We start from the raw sequence: 26968 nt of genomic DNA on the forward strand, positions 1-26968 counted from the left end.
TGCATTGTTCTTAAGGAAATCCAATTCCTGGCCAGAGGGACATTTAAATCACAGGTAAGGCCAGGGGCTTCAGTTAGGTTCCCTTTGGAGTCAAGAGAAACCTACTCCAGACAACTCAGGGGCAACTGTGGCTTTGCAGTAAGATGCAGAAAGGTCTCATGGGATTCGAGAGAAAGCAGCCCAGTGGGGCCTCAGGAAAGGCAAGAAGAATATGAACAACTAAGAGGATGATGGTGGTGAACAGATTTCTCCAGTTGCTTGCTGGAGATGGTCGGCTGAGTGACTTCTCTTCTCTCTGCCTCAGTCTTAACAGGGGCTGAAGCTGCCTGTAGGTCTGTGCCAAGTATTCAATGGGTTAATGATTGTGCCAGGCTTAGCACATGCTCTCTGCTCAAGAACTGTTAGCTCTTGTTATTGTTACCATTATTAATATGTTATTATTGTATTTTTTACATTGCTTTTGTGCAACTCTGCCATCTTCCTTTTGTTGCCATATGGCTTCAGTCTTTTTTCTTTTTTTCAGATTTTATTTGAGAGAGACAGAAAGAGAAGAGTGAGTGCACAAGTTGGGGGGAAGGGCAGGAAGAGAGGAAGAAGCAGACTTCCCGCTGATCAGGGAGCCTGAATGACCTGGGGCCCAGGACTCTGAGATAATGACCTGAACCACCCAGGTGCTCTTGGCTTCAGTCTTCACAGTGGCCCATGAGTCACCATGATTTTCTAAGTTCTAGTGCCCGCAACTCCCTAGAAACTATCTTCTTCTCTTGGTTCAAATTGCTAAGAGGGAGAATCTGATTGTCTAATCCCACTCACATCATTTCACATGTGAAAGGCTGTCTCCTGCCAGCCCATGGCTGGGATCCGTCTGGGACATTTAAAATCTGAGACTTTAAGAGTAACAGCTAGATTAGGGGATGGTGCCAGTCGCTGCAACATTGGGTGTCTTGGGCACCTGGGGGAACGGAGCCATCCCAGTATGAGGTAGAGGAAGAGATTTTAGCAGGGTGTCGGGCTGGGGCAAAGTGTGCTCCCTTGGCTCAGAAGGAATTAGCTGTTTGCAAACTACACAGTGGCTAAGAGAGGGAAGGAGACCCCAGGCTGCAGAGAGCTGGAGGAATGGACACTGGGTTTGGGGCCCGTGTCCCTGAGCTGGACGGAGGAGGTGTGGAGGGTGTGGGCACAGGGGCACATACTTGGGTGGGCCCCCAGGCATAATTGGACCGGGTTCCACTGGCATCTAAACATGCCAGTGCTGTTATAATCTGAAGCTTCTTATCCTCCCACCGATGCCTCAGCGTCCTTCATAGTAAGTTTGGTAAATGTTTGTTTAAGTCACAGATGGATAGATGGACATGTGGGGGCGAATGGATTCAATGGATGAATAGAAGCATGAACTATGAGAGAATGAGAAAATCACTGAAAAATGAAGAAATAAATGGATGAATATTTATTTCCCCCCACCTTTATTGAGATATAGTTGACATAATATTGGCATCACAGTGTGATGATTTGATACATCAATATATTATAAAATGATCATCACAATAAGGTTAGCACATCCTTCATTTTATATTATTACCTTTTGTTGTTGTTGTTGTTGTGATGGTGATGAGGACATTTAAGATGTACTCTCTTAGCAACTTTCAAGTATATAATATGATATCACTCGTTACAATCAGCATGCTGTGCATTGGATTCCCTAGAACTTACATACCTTATAGTTGGAAGTTTGTATCCTTTGACCAACGTCTCCCCATTTTCTCCACCCCCAACTCCTGGCAACTATCAATCTGGTCTTTGTTTCTGCCTTCGGCTTGCTTAGATTCACATAAAAGTGACATCATATTGTATTTGTCTTTTTCTGTCTGACTTATGTCACTTAGTATAATGCCCTCAAGATCCATCCATTGTTATGAATGGCTGGATTTCCTTTTTTTGTGGCTGAATAATTTTCCATCCTATATTTATACTACATTTTCTTCTTTCTTTCTTTCTTTCTTTCTTTCTTTCTTTCTTTCTTTCTTTCTTTCTTTCTTTCTTTCTTTCTTTCGGAAGAGGGAAATTGAGCAGGGGAGTAGGGTAGGGGCAGAGGTAAAAGAACAGAGAAAACCTCAAGCAGTCTCCACACCCAGTGTGGAGCCCATAACGGGCCCAATCCCATGATCCTGGGATCATGGTCTGAGCCAAAATCAAGGGTCAGATGCTCAACCATCTGACCCACCTGAGCCCCCCAGGCACCCCTACATTTTCTTTATCCATTTATCCATCAACAGACCTGTAGAGAGTTTCCATATCTTGGCTGTTATGAATAATGCTGGAGTGAACATGAGGGGTACAGATATCTCTTCAAGATTTATTTCCTTGAGATAGATATCCAGAAATGGGATTGCTAGAACATACGGTAGTTCTATTTTTAATTTTTCGAGGAACCTCCATATTGTTTTCCCCAGTGGCTGAACCAATTTCCATTGCCACCAACAGTGCACAAGGGTTCCCTTTTCTCTAATTCTTGCCAGCATTTGTTATCTCTTGTCTTTTTGATAATAATAGCCGTTGTAACAGGTGTGAAGTGACATCTCATTGTAGTTTTGATTTCTATTTCCCTGAATGATTAGTGGTGTTGAGCACATTTTCATGTACTTGTTGGACATTTGTATGTCTTTTTTGTATAAATGTCTATCCAGGTCATCTGCCCATTTTAATCAGATTATTATTATTATTATTATTATTATTATTATTATTTGCCATTGAGTCATATGAGTTCCTTATATATTTTGGATATTAACCCCTTAACAGATCTATGGTTTGCAAATATTTTCTTCCATTCTGAAAGTTGCCTTTTCATTTTGTTGGTTATTGTTCTTGCTGTGAGAATCTTTTAAGTTTGATGTGTCCCACTTACTGATTTTTGCTTTTGTTGCTGTGCTTTTGGTGTCCTATCCAAAAAAACTCTTGCCAAGACTAATGTCAAAGGATTTTTCTCTTATGTTTTCTCCTGAGAGTTTTATGATTCCAATTCCTTTACATTTAAGTCCTTAATCCATTTTGAGTTAATTTTTTGTTAGTGGTTTAGCTTAGGGGTCCAGTTCCATTCTTTTGCATGTGAATATGCAATTTTCCCAGCACCATTTACTGAAGAGACTATCCTTTCCTCACTGAGTATTTTTGGCTCCCTTGTCAAATATTAGTTAACTGTGTTGGTTTATTTCTGGGCTCTTCATTCTGTTCCATTGGCTTATGTCTGTTTTTATGCCAGTACCATGCTGTTTTGATTACTATACCTTTGTAATTACAGTTTGAAATCAGGAAATGTGAAGCTTTGTTCTTTTTCAAGATTGTTTTGCCTATTTGGAGTCTGCTGTGGTTCTGTATAAATTTTAGGATTGTTTTTTTCTGCATCTGTGAAAAAAATGCTATTGGAATTTTCCATAGGAGTTGCATTGAATCTATAGATGGCTTTTGGTAGATGGACATTTTCATAATATTAGCTCTGTAGGTGAATATTTGAATGAATAGATGACTGAAAGACCTAAGAGAGAGAATGACTTAATGAATTAATTGATGAATAATAAGAAACAACTTTCCTTGAGGGCTTAAGTACCAGACACTCTGCTAAGCAACTTACTTACACTTAATTCTAATATGATTCTTACAGCAACCTATAAGGTCAGTGTCACAGTCATTTTCATTTTATATATGAGAGATTGAGGCATACAGAGGTCATATAATTTCCCCAAGGTCCCAAAGCCAAGAAGTGATGTATGTAGCCAGCATACCAACAAATGCTTCAATCTCTGCCTTTAACTATTCTGGTATATTGAGGACCAGAAATGTGTCAACTTATTTTACTTTATAGACAATGTTGGTCCCGGGACCTTAAGCCAGTTTAGACATTCATTCATTCATTCTAAAGATAAATAATGAGCACCAACTCTGTTGCAGGCACTGTTCTAGACACCAGGAATACTTAATGAACAAGAAGCCCCTGCTCCACCATACATAGCTTATGCTTCAGTAGGAAAGACTGACAATAAACAAAAGCATGTATACTTCCATGTAGAAGGAAATGTAGAAGAAAACAGAACATGAAAGGGGTTTTAGAGTGATGGAGTGGTGGTGGTACAGAGGGGAGCTCTTTGAGATGGGGTGGACAGGGAAGACCTTTCAGAGGAGGGTACAGTGACCTTCCTCATGAATAGTGTATTATGCAAAGATCTGGGGGAGAGTATTCCAGGCAGAAGCAACAGCAAGTGCAAAGATCCTCAGGCAGGATTGAGCATTGCAATTTTGAAGACTAGCAAGGAACCCAGCATGGTCAGACTAGCGTGAGCAAAGGGGGGAGAGTGATAAGAGAGATAATCAGAGGAGACAGACACCAGGTTTTCATCCTGGACTTTGGAGGTGAAGATAAAGGGAATGGATTTGTTTTAAGGGAGAAAGTATGTCTGAGTTATATTTTACAGTATCACTCTAGCTGCTGTGGGCTGTTCCATCAGTCTTTGTCTCCAATCCAGTGAAACAATTAGGTCAGTTAGTGTAAAAATGAGAAAGAGTTGTTTGTCCTCCTTTGAATGGTCCCACCTGTCCTCCCCACTTCTCCTCTTCCTTCCTTCTTGGGAACTCACGTGTCATTGGCACTGCCACCGTTGGCAGCAGGACATTTTCTGGAAGTATACATTCTTCTTGTGCTCTCTTTTCTCCTGGGGACCCTTGCATGGCTACTTATCCCCAAACCCCACCCAACAGAAAAGAAAAATAACAACAGTGTATATGTCCAACAGTAGGGGATTGGGTAAACAAATCCATTCACTTTAACACTTTTGGCCATCAGACATGATGTTGGGTAGAAGTACTTGCTGATGTTATACCAATAATAATGATAGCAAGTCAAACATCTATTATGCAACAGGCTCGGTGTTAATAACTTACATATTTTACTTGATTTAATTTTCTCGACACAGAGATCTATTCCACTCCCCACCCCCAGTTTGTAAATGAGGAAATTAAGGTTTAAGCATTTTGCCAAAAGAACAAAATACTATGTGGTTCAGCAAGAGTAAAATGCGGGTCTCTCTGATTACAAAGTCTATGTTTTTAACCAATGCCATCTGCCTCCCATTGGAATATAATCGTGTTGCATTGCTAAGTGAAGAAGGCTGGCTATTAAATATAAGTGCAGCCTCCAGCCCATCTTTCAGTACCAAAAGGGCATGCAGCTAAATATTAAAAGTTGTTATCTCTGGGTGGTTAATTATGGGAGATTTTTGCATGTGTTTATGATTTTTGTAATTGGAGTTAAACAAAAGCAATAAAAGGTCTCCATGTGTTTTTCTCCCCTACTCAGCTCCTCCCCTCCTCCCCTGTGGTTTCCAGACCTGCTCTGGATTCTCCATAGATATAAAGTGAGCATGGCCTCTTCCCCTTGGCCTCTTCTCCTTGGCCTCCCACTTGCAATTTCAGCACAATTCTCTAGATTGCTTCAAATTTTGCTAGCTGAGTTAGTTGCAATTTTTTTCACCTTAGCTAGAGGCTTAAATAATACATTTGCAAAAGATCCAGGTCTCTAATGTCTTCGCCATTTATGGTGTGGACTTGGTAATGACCTCAACTGGTAGGGTGATCTTTGGTAATCCAAAGGATATTAATCTGCACAGTGAGGGGCTGGACCTGGAGAAGGCAATGAGTGAGGCTCTGCTGCCAACACTGAGACTGGAAATCATCCATGGGTCCTCAGACACCATCTCAGGGGATGGAGATGTCTGTTTGTCTTGTGTTTGGAAGTAATTGCAGTAGGAGATAACTCCCGGGCTCTGCTATTCATGTGTGCATGCATTCACTCATAAAGCCAATATTTATTGAGCACTGACTCCTGAAGTGTGCTAAATGCTGGGAACTCTGATGTCAGGATCAGAGACCATCCCCGCCTTGGTGGAGTTCACGAAGTGGAGTCTACAAGGAAGACAAACACTGAACAAATGTTCAAATGTTTACATGTGGCAGAAGGTGGAAAGACAAGGATGCTATGGAGAAATGTAGGAAAGGAAGCTAGCTGAGCCTGAGAATTCAGGAAAGGCCACCCCAGGAAGTAATGTGCAAGCTGAGAGGGGAAGCATGCCCAGAAACTAACCCGTCAAGGAAGGAGGAAGGAAAAGGGGTTTCAGGATGAGAGGGTGCATATAGAAAGAACCGAAAGTGGGGGGAAGCAGACACTACTGTCCCCCTAAAGAATGTATGATATGCAAATGCATGACAGAAAGGGGCACTGGATGGTCCAGAGTGGGGAGCTTGGCCCAAACCACCTCACAACATTTATGTGTTATTCTAGGGATGATGAGAAAAAAAAAGCTTTTGAGAATTTTAACTAGAAACAAAGGTTTTATTTTAAGTGATATCACCAAGCAAAGGCAGTTAGAACTGAGAGTGAACTCTGCTCCTCAGAGTTAGAGGACACTTTTGTGCCAACATATTGTTCTTTGACCCAACAATTATGCAGTGCCTACAGTGTGGCAGGCACAACCCTGGATGTTGGGAAATGGAGAACAAAGGTGTCTAGCCTCGTAGAGCTTATAGTCTAGTGGAGAGAGAAAGGCAATAAACAAAAGAACAAATAGGGAGATAGTATTATATTGGGTATCACTGAGTCATGAAAAAAGACAAAGGCAAAGGAAAGGAAGGAGGTGTAGAAGCCCAGGAAGGAAGGATGAGGCCATGCCATTCCCAGTGGGTGGTGAGAGAAGTCCTTCAGAAGTTGACATGAGATCAGGGAGTAAGAGGAAAAGAGGGAGCAGGCTGGACTTCCGAATCACCAAATCTGAGGAGGTCTCCCCTCCATGGATTTTTCGGGTGGCTAGATAGGGTTGGAAGGCAAGTGAGGCTTTCAAACAGTAAGGAAGGTTGGCTCCCTTGGTCAGTTGGACCCATGGCCTTGGACCTTTGACCTCAGATGTTTTAACCTTCCCTGTCTAGCTGACCTAAATGAAATGCCCAGCTGCACAGTTTACATTCCAGTGCTGAGCTAAACACCAATAATTATGTAACATTTGCTTTAACTTCATCTTCCCATCTCTGATTTCTTTACTGGATGCATGTACTTTTTGACCTTTTTATTTAAAAACAGAGATGAGGCTGATCAAATGCAGGGCTGCCTGAGCACACTGTAGCATTGTGTTGCTGAGATGGAAATCTCCTGGTGATATAACAGGCATCTATTAGGAAGCAGGGTCCAGTGCTTTGCTCATTAATCAGAGCCTCCTGATAAAGTCTGCTGCAGCCAGAGTGGTGGTGTGTTCTCTCATTCTTTTAAGAGATATAAAACAGTATCATTGTCTTTATCGATCTCTACTACTATTATTATCAGAATAAAGTCACTTCCTATAGCCACCTGCCACACACCTTGTCCTGTAGTCTTGTATTCAAAGGGGCTGTGGCTAATGGTGGGTAAGACTGAAGGTTCAATGTCTTATGTTCTGTGTTTGAATTGTAACTCTTTGACCTATGGGCTGAGTGACATCAGGCAAGTCACATCACCTCCCTGAACCTCAATATCCCTAGTTATAAATTGAAAATTTAACCTACCTGTTTTTATAGTTGAGAGGATGAAATGAAATGGTGAGCTTGGTGCTTCTGGAAATTGTTTCCAAAATGTAGCTCATAAGAATAACATAGAGAGTCTGTTAGAATTTAGATTCCTCATTCTTACCAACAGAGATCCTGAAGCAGTAGGCTAGGGATGGTGATTCCCAGGTGGTTTTGTGTAAATGGTTCCTTAGGATACATTTGGAGAAACACTTCTCTTTATTTGTGTTTTGCTGAAATTTTTCTCTTGTTGTTTCTTCAGACTGGATTTTGCAATGTCCTGGCAGTCTAGATTCTGGCTTTGCTTTAAGACTGTGTTAGATGTCTCCTCTTTCATACATCCTTCCTAATTTCCCCAGGTCTGAAGGCATTTCTCTGTCTTCTTATTGCCCATACAATGTTATCTCCTCTGCATTATGGTATCTAGTGCATAGATTATAGACTAAATAATACAGATGAAATGTTGTCTTCTAGAACCATGGAAGTAATGCAGATCAGATACACAACATGTAAATTATATACTGTTTCTTTCTTGACAATGAAGGTAACATGTTACATCCTAATAGAGATAGGTAATATGCTTTATAGATGTCTTCATTCATCCACTCAACTATATTTTGAGCATCCTCCATGTGCCAAGCACTGTGCTAGCTAGTGGAGATAGTCAGTGAGAAAGACCAGCAGGACCTCTAGGTGCTGAGCCTAGATTCTTTTTATCTCCCCTTCTAAAGACTAAACCCGCCCCACAATAATCCTGCCACCCCTGAGAAGAATGACATCAAGTTTCTGAAGCACAAAGGCCATCCTCACCATCTCTGCATGATCCAACTTATACCTGTGGCTGATTATCAAACACTTTCTCCTTGAAACTGAGCTAAGTCTGTGGATTTCCTTCTCTGGCATCCAAGTCATTACGCCCTCCCCCTGGGTTTGTGCATTTGTCACATTTGCAACAGCTGGACTAACATCTTTGGGGTTTTGCCATATATTATCTCTTCTAGCTAATTTCCTTTGCGTTTGATTGCTTTTTGAAAATTCAGTTTCCCAAAGAGGAAGCATCATGGATTTGCAGTATACAGACTTCCATTAATCCATCCATTCATTCATCCAACAATAATTTATTTCACCTACTCATGCACTAGGAGATATGCTGGCTTAAGCTTCATCCCTGTAGGTGCTCAATAAATGTTGGTGGAATTGGTGTTGTATTGGCATATACTCTCTATTTCTGGTTCTGGGACTTTTCTCTGTCCTTGCTGGGTAGTGGGTGTCTGAGTGTCGTTAATCCAGTCATTTCTGTCATCCAAGTCGATGCCAGTGGTGCATTGACTGGCTTTGATGCAGAGCCATCAAGCACATTAGAGCTCTATTATCATCAGTGCTCCAGGACGTGTTGTGCAAGACCAAAACATTGATGTGCCAAAGCAGGAAGAAAGGAATGCAGATTTTTATATTTGCAGTAAAACTCCCATCAATCACACCACCAAGACTTGGAGCAACTGAACTAATATCTGAGCTGTAGGATTGCAATTTCTCTGACTTTCCTGTCAATAGGAAATGTTTGTGCATAGCAAATTACCAGCTGATAAAAATACTAAAAGACAAGGGGGAAGGAATATAAACAGGGACACAGAAACACCCTGTCAGCCTGCCCAAAGGATGCTAATTATGTTTAAGTCAGTATTGGGATATTAGATATATACTGGGTCCATATCCATTCTTCATCTTGTTTGGACTATTTCCCAGGCAATCAACACTCTCCAAGAATGGAACAGGTGAAGTATCATTGTATCATTTATGATGCCATCTTCAATGTGATCATTATCCTTATCATCATAGCAAGCACTCATATAGGTCTACCATATACCTCAAAAACTGTATATGTATATTTTTTCTCTTTAATTCTTTACAGCTACCCTGTAGAGGAGGTGCTATTATTATCCCCATGTTATAGATGAAAAACTGAAACATAAAAGATAAGTAACTTTGCCAAATAAGTTACAGCACTGAGATTTGATACCCATTCTATTCTAATACCTGATACCTAAGGCAGATGAACTGCCAGTGGGGTCATATGCTCACTAGAAAATATACAAGCTGATGGAGTCAAGGGCCATTTGCTTCAGTAAATTGAATTGGTGAGACCAAAGCTGGTAATTGATGGATCTGAGGATGCTGGTCTGAACCAAACTGGTGGTGAGATCCTCTCTTGTTGCTTAGCTCTAGGGAAGCTGACCCATGAGTGTGGGCCTGACTCATAAGGTTAACATTTCCATAAGTTCTGAGGACCAGCAAATACTGATGTGAATAAGACATGACCCATGCCCTCAAGAAGCTCATAGACTGATAGTGAGGAGAGGGAATAGAAAAAGACTGTGGGGTCTGCCTCTACCCTCCACAAGGTCTGTGGGGGATAGAGGAGGAACCTCAAACCTATTCTTAGCAGGATTAAAAAAATCTATGCTAGGGGTAAACTTACTCAGCTGGTTGGATTACCTGTCTTCTTGTCAGTTGTCATTCACTAGTTGCTTCTTTTTATTAAGCAGTCAGGGAAAGCTTCACAACTCCAAGAAAAAGAAATCAACCAGTACAACCTTTTCCCCCCCAAGAAATGTCTTTACTGTCTACTCAAGGTACCATAAAGAAATAATCGGATTTTACCCCATTGGTTTTTCAACTCTCTGCTCATGAGGCTCTTCCTTAGTGATTTCAAAGATCTAACTGAAACGAAAGCACGTCCATCTCCCTTCTCCTGCCTCAGTCTTAGGGAAAGAGGACAGAACAAGATTCATCCTTGACTACTGCCTGGTCACTACTTCATTATTCCTTCCTTAGGAGGAGTGACCTGCCCTCCACTGTGTAGCCAGAGCGATTGACAGTGATGACATCCAATTATAATTTTTATTTACATTTGGTCACTGAGGAACAGGCTTCCTATATACTGTGATAGTAAGCATATAATTTATTTTATGACCTAAAGCAAGATGAATTTAAGGGTCATGGTTTTGTTTCTTCCCTTGTTATAACTCATAGAAATTATGTCATGGGCATGAAATGGCCCAAGCCTTATGGTACTATGATCCCCAAGTGACAATTTATCCAGTTTTGTGTCTTCAAGGAAAGGAAGCAATGGCACATATAAAATGCCCAGGAATTCTCCACCTGCTGAAACATGACCACCTAAGGGTCCCTTGACACAAGTTCTAGGAGAAGAGAACATCTCAGCTGAGACATGAAGGATGAGGAGGAGTTATCTAGGAAGATGAGTAAAAGAATTAGTTATCTAAGAAGACAGAAGGAACAAGAAGGTCCCAGATCGAGACAAGGTATCTGTACGAACCCAGAGAGAGGAATTAACCCACTTCACCATGGTGGAATAATGGCTGGAAGGATAAGGTGTAGAAAGGGAGTATTAGGAAACAGGGTTGGTGAGAGTAAGCAGGGGCCAAAATATGGAGAAATGGCCTTGTAATAATAATTCTGACAATGTTAAGAGTTGGGGAATTAGAGGTGGATTTGAGGAGAAAAGATTTATGTTTAGGGATACAATTTTAGCATTTTCCCTTATGTTTTCAGATCCCCATTTTATGATCAGTTTATGACTGATAATCTTCATGTCAAAGACAGCCCTATCTCAGACACTCTTGTTACATCCTAGTTTTCCATGGGAATACTAAAAAAATGCAGTTTCATCTACAACTCCAAGCCTTCTACATCGCTGATGCCCTTTCCATCTTTCCTATCATTAGTGTCATGTCATCAGTAGCCCATTCTACTTTAGTTTCTTTTGAGTCAAGAACTTCTCATACACTCCTTTCCTTATCCTTCCACGGAATCTCAGTCATGTTTGTCCTCTGGGAGAGGACATTTCCTCAATGGAGGAAATGGAGTTGGAGCAGGTGTGGAAGGGGTATATTAAAAGCATATATGCCATTAGGAGAACATGTGGATCCTACTCTCAAACTACCATTTATACTCTTATGTGCTGGAGCCCATGTGGATAATTTCCTTCCCCATTCTAGACCAGCATAGAGAGCCTTTCCTCTGGGTTTCACTTTCATTCTCCCTTGGATTCCAAGGGGATGTGGGAAGTGTCCCTCCTTAAGAAGGAGAAAGTAGTATCTTCTCTCCAATTTCATGAAAAAAAAAAAGAGTGGGTGGAAGGGCAGCTTGCTAATGTTGGCCTGGCTAATCCAGATCAACCCTCCCCATCTTTGGTGATCAAGTGAGGGAAAGGAAAGCTTGGAGAATGGTGAACATGACTAAAATATACTTTTTGTTCTTTCTCTTATTACCCCAAATTTCTTATCAATCAACCATATTACAATCACTGCGAGAAGAAACCAGTTTAGTAAATTGTGCCTTGACTGAGATAATAGGAGCCCCATGGATCATGCTCAGGTGGCTTTGGTGGGACAAGGGCTTATCTCTTTATTGGTCCCTGAGTAACTGAAAACTTTAGCTTGTTTAAGAAAGAATTGCTGTTGTCTGAGCCCAGAGGGAGGGCTTTTCACATTAACCAAGGTTCTTACCATATTCTACAAACAACAACACCCTTTTCAATTTTGGGGCCTGATTAGTTCAAATTACTTCTGGAGCAGTTGGGGAGACACATGTTATGAAGATGATCATGGCATGTCACAACACATATGGACTTCATATCAGTTAGTTTTACTGCACAACAAACCACCTCAAAGATCAGTGACTTCAAATGATAAATATTTATTTTTGCTAGTCTGTGGGTCAGCTGGGCAGTTCTACTGATCTAGGACAAGAAACGTTGATCTCAGCTGGGTTTATTCATCAATCTGTGACTGGATGGTGTTTGGCTGTAGGCTTACTAGTTGGTCTAGGATGGCCTTATTCACATATCTAGAAGTTAGCTGGTTATTGGATGGAGTGACTGATGGGTGGTACCTGGGTCATGTATCTTGAATCACCCAGTAGAGTAACCTAAACTTGTTACAAGAGAGAAAATGAAGTGTGCAAGATCTCTTGAGCTCTAACCTTGGAACCAGTACATGCTAATTTCTGTTGCATTCAGTTAGCCAAAGCAAGTCACAAGACCATGCCATATCAAAGTTTGGGAAGAATCTCTGCCTCTCAGTGAGAGGAATTGCAAAGCCATATTGCAAAGGGGCATGGATTCAGGGAGGGGTGAAGAATTGTGGGTGATTTTGCAATTGATCTACCACATAGAGACCTTAAGGAAGCAAGAGGTTTCTGAGAGATATAAAAGCTGTGAAGTGAGTTTTATAACCTGTGTAACTGACCTCATGGATTTTTGACAGATCTATCACATTTCTGAAAGTTGCAAGAGATTTTTTCACCTCGGAGAAGGCAGAGTAGGAGAGTAGAGCATGTACTCCCTCCCTACCTCTTCCACCTTCCCAATGCCATGGTAATACCCATCCCTGCCCCAAACATATTTAATCCCTGATTAGCTATACCTCTGTGTGTGTGTGTGTGTATTTAATTTTCCTTGGAAATTTATTTGTGAGTCTTCACCGAAGCCTAGGATGAAGGCAGTTTTTCTAGTTGGAATTTTCACTGGCTTCTAGCATGTGCTGGGGGTGGGGGACTTAGAACACAAGTAGCTGTACCTGTGTTTGACTAGCCAATGGGATGAAGTCAACCAGATAGAAGAAGATGTGTGGATGTGTGTAAGGCAGCAGAGAAAAAACCCAGACTCTTCCTCTGCTTCCTGATGCTGCCAGCTGCTCACCACCCCCTCCCCCCCAGATGGATGAATCAAAGCCTTTTCAGAGAGCTCAGCTCAGGCCTGCCATTGCCACGCAGGTATTTAATATGGGAAAATTTTAATCACGTTTGTTTTCCCATGTTTCGCCCTAACGACAAATCATTTTTAATGGGAGACTAGGGGGCGGAAAAAAAGATGTAGCAAATCTTGGCTGACGGTTTTATCACCAGTCTCAGATCTCTGGTCCCAGGGCTGAATTTGCCACCAACTGCAAATCATGCTGAGTGAGTGAGATGCACAGGAAATAGGGAGAGGGATGGATCTAAGGTTCTTCTGGAGGGCCAGTAGTCCTCCCTGCCTCCTATTTGGCCACCACCCCCCAGTTAGAATTTGGAGCTGTCTACCATGTTTCAGATGTTTCCACATTTCAATCTACTCCATAACCCTGCAGGGTAAGGAATTGATCTTCTATTTTGGAATATATAGAGATTGACTCAGAAGCTCCCCATAACTTGTCAAAGTTCACCTAGCTAGTAGTCATGGAGCAGGGGACTGACTTACTCAAGTCACTGCCTTTTTTTACAAATAACAAAACATCAGATTTCTTGATAGTTATAATTTCTAAGCTTTGAGAAATCCAAACTTGATTTCCCTTGGGAAAGTCTATTTTTCTAAAGTATGTTTACGTATATGGTAAGACTCACCTTGGCATGGATCAATATGCCATTCAGGGTCCTACAAATGGATCCTGGCAGGGTCAAACGTTGAACTCAGGTCTCCTGGCAACATGTTCATGTTACATGTTTCCTCTATCAGAACATACACACCATGACCCCTTGTCCCCCTTATGTAAGGCAGAAAACACTATGAATCTTTGGTCAGACCAAGACCATCACCTGAAGTATGTTGATCTTTGTGGTAAGAAAGACCTTTGGTTTTAGGACTCCAAAGGGGTCTTCATAAAATGGAATCATGGTGGTGAATCATATAACTATTTTATTTTTTATTTATACTTACCTCTTTAATTACACTAATAATATTTGATTACATCTATAGTATTTTATTTTTTAAAAGATTTTATTTATTTATTCATGAGAGACGTAGAGAGAGGCAGAAACACAGGCAGAGGGAGAAGCAGGCTCCTCGCAGGGAGCCCTATGCAGGACTCAATCCCAGACCGAGATCATGCCCTGAGCTGAAGGCAGAGACTCTCAACTGCTGACCACCCAGGCATCCCACATATGTAGTATTTTAAAGCAGTTCCAAGATAGGACATTATTTCACTCAAAAGTACTTTACTGTCTCCAACAGATGAAGACTTGTTCATGATCACATGGCTTATTGTATGTTTAGTTTATTCATCTGTGAAATGGCATGAAAACCCCTGAAATTCACTAAAGGATAATAAATGAAAAATCACAGCCAATGTTGTAAGTGACGAGCCGGGAAATGTTACCGTAAAAATCAAGGAATAGGAGATTTTCAAGCAGAAGGCAGGTAGTTCAACAGCATCAAATATTGCTGAGGTGTCAAATAGAACAAAAGCTAAACACTGACCACTGAACTTGGCATTGGGAGGTCTCCAAGGCTCTCTAGAGCTATCTTGGTGGAACTGTAGGAATGGCAGCTAGATGGTAAAGGAATTAAGGTGTGAGGAATAGAAAGAGTGTGTAGGCTATATTTTCTAGAAGCTTGACTGAACAGTAGAAACTTATGGGAAGGTTCTACCCTTGGGAAAAGCTAGGTTTGAATGAAGGTGCTCTTTAGGATGGGGAATTTCTTATAAGCAAGGATCTAGTTAAGAGGGTGAGCTTGAATATATACAAGAAAGAAGAAACAATTGATAAACAAGATCTTGCTGAAGTAGCAAGCATTAGGATTGACAGCATGAGGGGAGGGGTTGGCATTAGAAAGAAAGGAGAGCTCTTCAATCATCCGACACATATTTATTGAGTTCTTCTTGTGTGCCAGACATTGTACAGGATCCTGAAGGATGTAGTGGGAAACAAGGCCTCATCTTCTCTTTGAGGTTTTTCCAGTCTACTGATTGCTAAGATCCAACTAAGCAGGCTGTTATGGGTATTGTGATACCTGATCTCTAAGCAAGTTGTTTAGAGAGGGTCAGAGAATAATTCTCAAAGGAAAAACTGAGCAAAGATGTGGAAACTGAATACAAGGTAGCTGGATGAAGGGGATGGGGACAGTGTATTCTTGGAAGAAGGAACAATGTGTGCAAAAGTCTGGAAGCCAAAGCAAATGTGCCTAACTTTTATCCACTGGAGGATGGACATAGGTAAGGATGGGGTAAAGATGCAGGCAAGTTTGGAAGCAGAAGTCAGAGTTGCCTAAATGTGTATTGAAGGGCTTTGCTTTCATGAAATCTGGGAATGAAAGTGGTGGAGTCATTGAGCAAAGGCTATGAGACAGGAGATGAGATAAGCTGATTTATTATGTGTTTGAAGGGCAGGCATTGACTTCTACCCTGTAGAAGGTGTGTCTGCTTTGCACCTCCACTGTCCTCACTGAGTCTAGGTTATCCTTCCCTTTCCCCTGGACCACAGACACAGCCCCTTCCTTGGTCTCTGCCCATCCACTCTTGTTTCCCCATTCCCTTCTTTGTGCATCAGCCTTTTGAATGGATCATATAATGTCTCTGCTTAAGCATGCTGGTAGCTTCCTATTGCACGTAGAAAAAGAAGTCTAGGTCCTTTGGTGACATCTTACAAAGTCCTGTGTGACTTTTCTAAAGGCTCATCTTGAGTCTCCTCCCCTCTCTGCTCGAGCTGCTCTCCCTTCCTTCAACCCCTTCCTCAGATATGTCATGCTTCCTCTTCCTCCCAGCCTTTGTATGGCCTCCTGTGACTGGATCATTATTCTCTCTGTCCTTGCTCCCAACTCCTCTATCTGCCCCCAGCCTAGTGAACCCCACATGACTCACTCTTTAGACCTCACTCTTTAGCTCAATCATCACCACCTCCAGGAAGCTCTCTCAGACCTCATGGAATAGGTCGCATTTCCCTCTTTGTAGCACTCAGAACATTGTAAGCTTCTTAATGTAGGCACTTAATATGGGAGCAGTTTTACTTTTAATTGCCTAATTTTTTGATTGACATTCTGCTTAACCATTACCGTAAGCTCCGTGAGAGCAGAAAAGGTGTCTGTTTCTCCCCCTCACCATTATGACCCCAGGATCCAGCACAGGGTCTGACATACCATAGGCACGCAATAAGTACTTTATGAATGAATGAATGAATGAATGAATGAATGAATACATGGATATTAGTGCTCCTTAAAAAACCATTGCACCTGAGCAAATCCTTATAGAGCTGTTGACTCAATCCAGTTTCATCTGAGCATGAACAACCTTTTCATCATGTCCATATGATTATTTTCATCTTTTTTACAACGTCAACTCCCTGCATGCTCACGCATGTATATTGGTGTGCGCAACCTCAGTAAACACAGCATTTAGACAAGAGACAGCAAACACGCTGTCATCAAATCCATGCCTGTGACCAGGAGGTGAAGCAACCCTCATCGCTTTAGCACACATGTTTATTGATGATGCAGATTAAACTTTAATCATATTGCACAGTTTCAATTTCCAATTGAAATTGAAAGTCTGAGCCACGTATGGGTTTTTATTACTTTCCACTTACACTGCTGATGGAAGCGATCGGAGGGGAGCCATCTTCTCAGGCCTCGGGTGGGGTGTCTGGGCCATAAATCAAATTAATGCTGCAATGTAGTGGAAGTGGTAATGCACAATAGAAGATGACAAGGGTTAGGAGCAATTTAGCAGGTCTGGGGTTCATCATTAGAGCTGAATGGTACCTGATGTTGAGGGGGCTCCAAAATTGAGAGAGGGGCTTCTGCTTCCTGTTATCTTTCTAGCATGTGCCAGAGGCAGGTGTGTTTATAAGCAATGGAAACGCTATTCAACTATGCTACTAAAAACAGCCACTGTAGCAAAAGCTCCTCTTGAGTAAGGATATGGCTTTTGCACGTGAGTGTTTTAACATGTGAATCCCTAAGGGCAGCAGACACTGCGGAAAGGGATGACAGTCAGCATTTATCTCACATTAGACCAGAAGGAATTTTTGTAAATGTATTTAGAATTGCTGTAATAACACCTGTTGCTAAGAATGTGGGTCCCAATATCCTCACAAGTGCAGAACACTAATGCCCATGATTTGTGGTTGAGCTTTTATTCTCTACTGGAAAGATCGTCCACCTATTTGGGATAGATGGCAGTGGCTGGGAAGTTGTCTTAGGTATGAGGCTTAAACAAGTCTTCAAGCCCCAGTGGGAGAGTAATAACAGCAATAAGTAGCATTTATTGAGCAAATGACTGTGTGCTGCTCTCTATGCTGAGCACTGACCTAGTTTGCATATCAGCTGTATGAAGTAGGTACCATTGATAATGAATATGTGTAAAGTACTCATTCAGCACATGGCATATGGTAAGTACCCAATATATATTAGCTATTTGTTATTATTCCTTTGTACACTTGGGGAAATGAAAATCCAGAGACCTGAAATGACATAGCCAAGGTCACAGAGCTAAGAAGTGGCACAGCTGTGATTTAACATTGAGATGTCTGACTTTGGTGCCTGGATTATTAGCCTCTATGTACAGCTACCCCTCATCTACATGCCCCTCTCTGAAGAACAGATCTGTGGAAAAACCCACCTGTGTTGTGTGTGGTTGGGGTTGGGAGTCCAAGTTTGAGTCCATAACTGGGGAATTTCGTGTATGTGAAATCAGTTGAAGAATTTCAGAGCTCACAAGAAAGCAGAGGGCTGGGTAAATAGCTGGCTGGCCGGATCAACGATTTGATAACTATTTATGACATGTGCTTAGTGGTATCTTTTGAGATGCAAGAATGAAAAGATGTAGCCCTGTCCTCCAGAGTCTTAGCCTATAGGAAAATACACTGTTTCAGTTGAGTTTTGCCTGGCACCAAAGCTTGCTCCACTACAAACCCTTGGCTTACTCAGATTTCTTTCCCAACAGGGGAACTTCCATGAGGAAGGCATCCTGGCTTCCTGAAATGTGTCCTTTGTTCTATATAGCTTCAGTTTTGCTCAGCTGCATGAAAAACATTGTGGGGGAGGCTGCCTGAGTTCCGTCTCGCACATCTTTAAAGACCTTGGCTCTCTTCCTTCACCTAAGATAAATGCTTAACAACTCAGTACTGGATGATCCCCATACCACTAGCAGGTAGAGGAGGGAAAATCTGAGCTAAACTATCTAAAATACCAACAGGATAAAAAAGAGATAATAGCTCCACTGACTTGCATTATTGAGATCATAGCTCCTATTGTGTGCTGGGTACTTCACTGGGTACATCACATGTAGTAAGTACCACAACAACCCTTCAAAGGAAGTGGTATAATGCCCTGTTACAGGAAGAAAAAAAAACCGGCTCTGAGAGGTTAAGACACCTACCCATAATCACACAGCTAGAATCTCTAGGCACAGATACACATGTTTGATTCCAAATTGTATGCTGTTCTAACTCTGCAACATTTCCCCCCAATCCCGTTATTACTGATTTTAATTTCTTCTCCAAAGGTGCAGCAGTGTACAGAGCAAAGCTCCTTTCCACCTCTGTCTCCTGGTCCCAAAATTTGACAGTGAACATTTCCCAGAGAGGAAGAGATGAGAGGTCCATGGACCTTGCCCTTAAGGAATTCCCAGGCAAGCAGAGTGGTGGAAAGACAGCTCAGATGCAAACTTACTGGACAAAGCAAAACAGCGGGAGAACGGCTGGAATATTTCCAGGTACTAGAAAGAAAAAAATATTGGACGCCTGCATGGGTGAGGTGGTATTTGACCTGTGGTGTATTTGATTTGCCATTTGATGTATGGGGTGTAAGAGAATAGAGATTATAGAGGGAGATTTGGGGAAAATGTCATCAAGTTTATGGGTTTTCTGCCCCAGGGTCTTCCCAAAGGCTATTCTAAGTTCCTGGAACATGATTCCCCTCTTCTCCAAGCAGTTCCTTTTTATCCTTTAAGTTCCAGTTGGTCTGTCACAACCTTAAGGAAACTTTTCTTGGTAAGCCATACTTAGGTTAGACAGCCCTCTTACTTGGATGTCCATCCTCCTCCAGACCGGATGTCCAATGTTGGCAGGGACTGTGTCTGTCTTGGTCAATGCTGCATCTCAAAGCACACAGATGAAAATTAGTGAATATAGTCTGGATTCAGTCCTTACTTTGGCCCTCACTAGCTGAATGACTTTGGGCAGGTGACTTAAACTCCCAGTGTTATAGTTATTCTTTATAATAATACCCAACATTTCTATATGCCATGCTCCAATCTAAGAGCTTTTGCAAGTAATAACTCATCTAATATACATAACAGCCTTACCAAGTAGGTACTAGTGTCCCCATTTTACAGTTGAAGATATTGAGACCAGTCTAGAAGGCCAACTTCTAAGGTAGCCTTCGGTGATCCCGATCTCCTGGATTTCATGCCTTTGTGTTATTCCCCTCCCCCTGAGAGCGGACTAGATTAATGACTTGCGTATAACTAGTAGAATATGGCAAAGATGATGGGATGCCTTTTCCCTGGTTGCGTTACAAAAAATTGAGACTTCAGTTTGCTAGAAGACTGCTCCAATTGCCTTCTCAGTTTGCAGGCTTTGGTGAAGCAAGCTGTCATATTAAAACTGAGACCAACAGTCCAACAAGCACTCAAGGAATTGAATCTTGCCAGGCTTGAATGAATTTGGAAGCAGATAGTGCCCCAGTCATAACTGAGATGACCGAAGCCCTGGCTGACACTTTGATTATAGCCTAGTAAGAGACCCTGACTAAGAAGACCCAGTTAGGCCATGCCCCAAACTGTGCGATCATAAATGAGTATTGTTTTAAGCCAATAAGTAGTGGGGTTATTTGTTATGCAGCAATAGATGACTTACACAACCAGAAAGTTTGTCACTTGCCCAAGATTACACAGCTAGTAAGTAGAGGACCTGGATCTGAACTCAGGAAATCAGGTTCCGGAGTTCATGCTCTTTAAGCACCATAATCTACTGCCTTACTATAATATGAGGATACTTCTTATACCTACTTCAAAAGTGTTCTTGAGATTAAATGCTACCATTGACTGTAAAATGCTTAGTTGAGCACATGGCACACAGTAAGGGCTTAATAAATGTCAGATATAATTATCTTTATTGTTATTTGGTACCTTCCAGACATGAGCAAGGAAAAGGGTCAGTCCCATAAACATGAAGCTTGAAAAGATGCTCATAGTAGCCTTAAAGAGAGTAGCTCTTTGCCTTCATTAAGAACTATTCCAAGGAGGGTATTTAATAAAACATTCATGAGCCACCACTGCTGGGGAGCTTGAAATGGCAGCCCCCAGGTGACCCATGACTACAGGTAGAGCAAAAACGAAGCCATTGTTATAGTTGGACAGGAACAGCTTTGAGAATTCTAAACAACAGTTCCAGGAAACCATTTTCCTCAGGAGTCAGGACACTGTGGGCAGAATTTGTCTGAGCTTTGAAAGGAAGCTACCCTCCTCATTTTTCAGGGAGCCACAGGGCAGAGGATATTTTCTGGAGGCTTCATCCTGAGCAAGCAGCCACCATCATTCCATGCTCTTCAGCCCCTCCTACAGTTCAGGGAATTGCGTGGGCTTATATAGAAGATAAGGGCATAATGTGCTGATATCCATGACTTGGGGACCCAGCAGAAGTGGAGAGGATATGTGTCTAATTCAGAAGTCTGTCTTTCATCCCCCTAATCATTGTGGACTCTGTTAATAGAAAAGTTTTAACATTCTCAACAAGAAGGCTTAATATTCAAACAATTGGAATGCATTCTTCGGAAAGGCAGAAAAATGTGAAATAAATTCTGGCTTTCTCTTTATCTACCTCACCAGCAATTTGTATAAAACTAAATTGTCTATATTTACACAACAGCCTTTATGAGCTTTCCTCAGTTAATTTTTAGCATATCTATCATCTCTGATTCTGTATTTTTGCTTCTTCTGATACAGACGGAGTTTTCTTCTTGGTATGTATATATACTCTAAATAATTTAAGATTCTTGATATGTGACTACTGGCCTTTAGAAAAACACAAATACATTTACTATAGCATGTGGATCCAAGAAATTCAGGATATTTGAAGACACCTGATGACTAGTCTGTTAGTAGCATAACTTGAAATGTCAAAACTTATATCCAAAAAAGTCAAAGCCTGAATTCATTCTCCCTTATTTGTTATTGCTTCCACTTTTTCATTATAGAATGTGAGTTGTTATGGTGATGGGCAGCTGGGATGTTGAGAGGCTCTTGGAGAAAATATATTACCTATGTGAAATGATCCATTTCTAAGTCGGGTTAGGGATGGCAAATTATCTCCTCCTGTGGTCCAATCAGTCAAGCATCATAAGGTTAATAAAATATCTAAATGTTACTTGACTCACACAGCTTTGTCTTCTTTAAGCTCTTGGGACTCTTAACAAGTCATAGCTATGGGAGGTGAAGGGGTCTTCAAGCACACAGGATTTAGTAGGGGTTGGCAGACTATGGCCCACAGGCCAAACCCAGTCAACCACTTTCCTTGTAAATAAAGTTTTATTGGAACACAGTCATGCCTGTTTTTGTGTGGAGTGCCTAAGGTTGCTCTTGTGCTTTAACAGCACAGTTGAGTAGTCATAATAGAGACCGAACATGACTGACAAAGCCTAAAATACTTACTCTCTGGCTCTTGAAGGAAAAGTTTGCCAACCCTTTGTGGGGTCATGAGAGTGAGAGAAACAGGATCCTATTGCAATAGAAGTCTAGAGAGATGATGATTTCAGGAGACCTAAGCTAATATCTCATCCCCTTGACTAACTAGCTGGGTGAACTTGAATACACCTACCCCCTAACTTGGTCTGTCTCCTCCTTTGTAAGTTGCGGATATCTCTGTCCACAGCTGGCATCCTCATGTAGGGCAGGGGACTTCATTCTTTGGCCTTTCTTTCCTTTCTCCATTCACTCCCAGAAGAGTGCTGGTGATATATGCAGCAGGAGCTAAACAAATGTTTGTTGAATGAATGTGTGTCCAACATTATTATCTCAGAGAGTTGTCATAAGGCTCAAATGGGATAATAGTGCACACAGTCTGAGAAATATAACATGCTCCAGACACAAGACATTATTTTAGACAGATCCATTTCTGGCTATATAGCTTGGGCCAGAGAAAATTAGAATTGGCTCATGTGTTCTTCACCTCTGTCTTTGTGTACTGGATTCCCTTTGTTTCAGTTTGGTTCTTTCAGTTGCAGGAAACAGACTACTCTGAGTTACCTCCAAAACAGAGGTATATTGTTAGGATAGCCTTGAACCGTAATTAGAACCAGAAAGCTGTCAGGATCCGTGGCTGTTCTAGGAACTAGTCTCTCTGATTTTCTCTCTCTCTTTCTTCCTCTCTCTGTTCTCTGATCATTTGTTCAGTCTCCTTTCTCTCCATTTGCTAGCTTCTTCACACCCTTCATCTTTTCTGCTCACGCAGAAGTTTGGATTATTGATGGTTTGTCTTTTGTATCTCAAGGTGTATTTTCATCCTCAAACGCTGTGCCGTCTTAGTCTTCCCAGCTTTATAATTTTCAACATTTTAGAGCAATCTGATTGGCGAGATGTATCTTTTTATCCCAGGCCATGGGTATCATGAATCATTTACCATATTTTGGATCCATTGTTCTTGGGTCTTAGAGCACACATGAGCCAATTAGCTGGCAGGTGAGAGGAGGTCAATGGAAGGAAATGATGGAGGATGTGGGGGCAGACACTGAATGACATTCAAATGTGACCCTCTTTTTGCTTTTCCTTCCTTGTAGAGACTCTACCTAATACTCAATTCTATAATATAACTTAATACACTCTTGTGGCACATGACTGGTAGCAGTTAAAGGAGGAAGCCAATTTCACAAGTCTCTAGTTTTTTACTGACATATGGACTGCTGGAAAGCTATGCTATTTTCAGATATGGTGTCCCCACAATGTATATTCTTGAGATTTTCCTTCTGTAAAGCCTGTGAAGTTGGACCATTATGTGGAGATAAGGTGGGGATCCCATGGCTGAATACCTGGACCCTCTGGGAAATGAGACTGAGAAACTGGGATCAAGGAGGTCTTAAATCAGGAAAGCCTTTTGAGTCATCCAGAATCCCCATCTCCCTACCTGAGGCTAAATTGATTAGGATCTGTTAATTTGGGATGCCTGAGTGGCTCAGTGGTTGAGCATCTGCCTTTAGTGCAGGTTGTGATCCCTGGGTCCTGGGATTGAGTCCCACATCAGGCTTTCCAAGGGAAACCTGCTTCTCCCTCTGCCTATGTTTCTGCCTCTGTCTCTCTCTCTCTCTCGAATAAATAAATACAATCTTAAAAAAAAAAAAAGGATCTGTTAATTTACCAAGGATTGAAGCCAAACACAATAGGAAAAAAAAAAAACAAAACAAAACAAAACAAAAAAAAAGATTGTCTTAGAAGACTTCTCCTATTGGCTTCTTACCACCACTAGGACTTGTTATCCTCATGATTCTACCCTATTATATCTCCTCCTCTTTTCTTTCACTAGACATTGAATTCATTAGGGTTATTTTCCTTGGAAGAAGCTAACTAATAAATGTGATAAATTATCTGTAACCAGAAGAGTGCGTGTAACTGGATGAGAGCCCTCATCTGAGCTTCCTCTTACCCTCAGCACTTGTTCTTCAGCCCAAAAATGCTAGTTAGAGATCTTGGATTATAAGATATTAAAACAGACTCAGGCTAATTTAAGCAGAAAACAAATTTATTAAGACTGTTGGATCCCAGAATCAATGAGAAGGCTGAAGAACTTAGTTCAGAAAGGGAAAGGAATGCCTTGGTATTTGGGTGGGATGAAGTGGACGACAGACCTGAAAATGTGTCACTCTGGAAGAAGTGATGTCATCTACTTTGTCTCTTTATGGCTTTCTACTCAAGGTTTAAAGTAGTAGCAGGAAAGGGCTGCTTTGCCATAGTTGAGTCATATACCCTTGGGTGGGAGGTAAAGTGCCTTGGCTTTTGGTGTCATTGACTACACACAATGAGTGAGAGGAAAATATCCCAGAGGATAATAAGGAGCTCTTAATGCTACAGGGAATAGATCCTGGGCTACCAAAAGCCCACAAATGTCCTTTACTCCAAAGCAGAGACTATGACAGTGGGGATCTTTAAAAATGGAGGGGAGGAGGACCCTCTGGGCAGGAGGCTGCCTCATTCAGCTCACATCTTATCAGAATCAGATCGTATTTTGTCAGACACTTCACACATTGTGAGAACAGAGTGGTGTTCTTTGCTCCTAAGACAGTTTCTGTTCACTGAAGCCAGACCAGCATGTAATCAGAGCAAATAGACATCTACAAGCTGCAATTTGATGAGTTCTTGGAAGCTTCCCCTCCCAACACTATCCCTTTAGCCCCTAGCCACTTCTTGATGTCTGAAATCATACCAAGTTTGAGCTTTCTCTTTGGATTCAGGATCACTATCTCCAATCCCCCTATTCATCAGGCAAACAGCTCTAGAAAGGGCAGCATTTTGAATCCTTAACATCTGAGATTGAACAAATTTTTCGTTCATTAACACTAAATCCATTCGACAACAAATGCTGAGCACCTGTTGTATGAAGACAGAAGCAATCACTAAACTCATGCACCTTACGGACCATGGGGAAGGACAGATACATAAAAATTCAATGACAAAGTGATTTTGAGAGCAGTAAGGCTCCAGAGGAAGAGGAGGAAACAGGTATGGAACAAGGAGGGTGTGGGAAGAAAAGGTGAGCTTCTCTGACTTGTGATTTCTTTGGAGTATGGACAGTTCTTCCCGGATCCATCTTCTGCTGTTGGCTCTCCAGGTCATGTGGGCTGCTTTTCACCTTCCCCGTCTGTCAAAGCTAAGTGCAGAAATCCCAAAAGAGAGTGTGGACCTAAGACCTGCAATTAGCACTCCTGGCAGATCCACGTGTTTGAAAACAAGGTAAGAAAATCCTTGGTCTCTCCTGAGGCCACCAACCACACAGGGTGAGATGACCCAGACTACTTTGCCAAGCTGTTTGCTCCATATATATTACAATAAAATATTATGTTAGTGTTCTTTGCCTTTCTACCAGGTCATTAATTCTCATTACTTTGTCATCTAAACATTTTTGCATGAATATCAAACAACTGAGTTTTGGGGCGAGTAGCTTCAAAGAATGAATCTGTCAAGACTGTGATATATGAGTTTAAATCTTTTATTGCCTGTAATTTTCCTTTTATTTTAAAGGGTCTACTTCCCTTTTTTATATTCCTCCAAGTATGATGCTAATGTGGTTACAATAACGAAATTAGCTCATCACTTACTAACTGTTAATTTAATTTTTAATTGTCCATTAAATCAGGCGCTGGGCTGTTTATATTTTAATTTTTAATGTCAGAGAGTTAAATTGCTTTCCAAATGAAGGTTAACAAGGGAGGGCTTTTCCTAACTCTGGAAACAAGCGAAATCATGTGGCATCACAAACATGATGCTGCTGTGTGGAGTATGGACAGAACCTGAAAAATTGAGATAGTTATAAGTATTTATTGAGTACTCCCTATGTGCTAGACTCTGTGCTAAGTGGTTAGGTGCATTGTTTCACTGATTCCATGAAAAATTCTATGGTGTGGTTCTATTCTTACTTCCATTTTACCTCTGACAGAGTTGAGGCTCAGAGAGGGCAAGACATGAGTTTAAGCCTCCATAGCTTGTAAGTGGCTGAGCCTAGGATTGAACCAAAGTCCCCTCTAGCATCATCCTAGCACTCTGAACAGAAATGCTACACTGCCTTGTTTGACGATGTTGTTCCAAGGAAGTAATAGGGAAAGATGTGAGAGTAGAAAGACAGTGTAGTATAATGAAAAGGGTCAGGCCATGGAGGGACATACTAACAGATCCCCAAAATTAAGATTCAGAATTCTCAGACAGGGTGATGTAACAGGTCCCTCTAGACTCTTGCATTCTCAGATGTTGTGACATTTCACAGCTAGTTGCTATTAGTAGCTAAGATTCTCATGGCCAGAAAAGAGGTTGGAGCTCTGGACATTCCTTCTGCCAAAAGCATGGAGATGTCAGGGTGATGCCCCTTCTTGGGTCCTTTCTCTGTTCTTTATAGACAGGAAAGAATAATAGAGTATGAAGTCCCATGTCTTAGCTAGTTGGGTAAACAGTGTTCTGTTGGTGTGTGTGTGCGAATGCATGCATGTACATGTGTGTAGTGTATGCATGCATGTAGTTGTATGTGTACGCACATGTGTATTGCATTGATGAGTATGAGTGTGCATCCATGTACGTGTGTGTAGAATGGTATACATGTGTGTACAGTGCTTTGTGAGTATGTATGCATGTATTTGTGTGTGTACGTGTGTATGCATATACTTGTGTGTGCATGCATATACATGTGTGCATGTATGTATATACTCATGTGTTTGTATGTGTACATGTATATGTGTGTGCATGCATGTGCTTGTGTGCATATGTTGTTCAGCAGTAACTAAGGGATCTGGAAAGCCAGGGAGAATATACTGCAGAAGAAAGAACCAGAGGGGACACAAGTCATGGCAATTGCTGAAATTACTTATTTTGAGAATATCTCTAAACATCCATCTCAGGAGCGACACTTGAGGCTCTCCTCAGCT

General features: G+C 41.5%; 1 long non-coding RNA gene across 2 annotated transcripts in view; it reads left to right on the top strand.

The window, feature by feature from the left end:
* The window catches only part of LOC119866170, a 121126-nt gene that overhangs the window by 77684 nt on the left and 16474 nt on the right, over positions 1-26968 (top strand). For both annotated transcript variants that reach the window (XR_005379242.1, XR_005379241.1), the window contains exons 7-8: positions 18855-19064; positions 25168-25289. This is a non-coding gene — a long non-coding RNA (uncharacterized LOC119866170). The remainder of the gene's footprint in view (positions 1-18854; positions 19065-25167; positions 25290-26968) is intronic.

Source organism: Canis lupus, chromosome 26 (genome assembly GCF_011100685.1).
Source record: "Canis lupus familiaris isolate Mischka breed German Shepherd chromosome 26, alternate assembly UU_Cfam_GSD_1.0, whole genome shotgun sequence".
Taxonomy (NCBI): domain Eukaryota; kingdom Metazoa; phylum Chordata; class Mammalia; order Carnivora; family Canidae; genus Canis; species Canis lupus.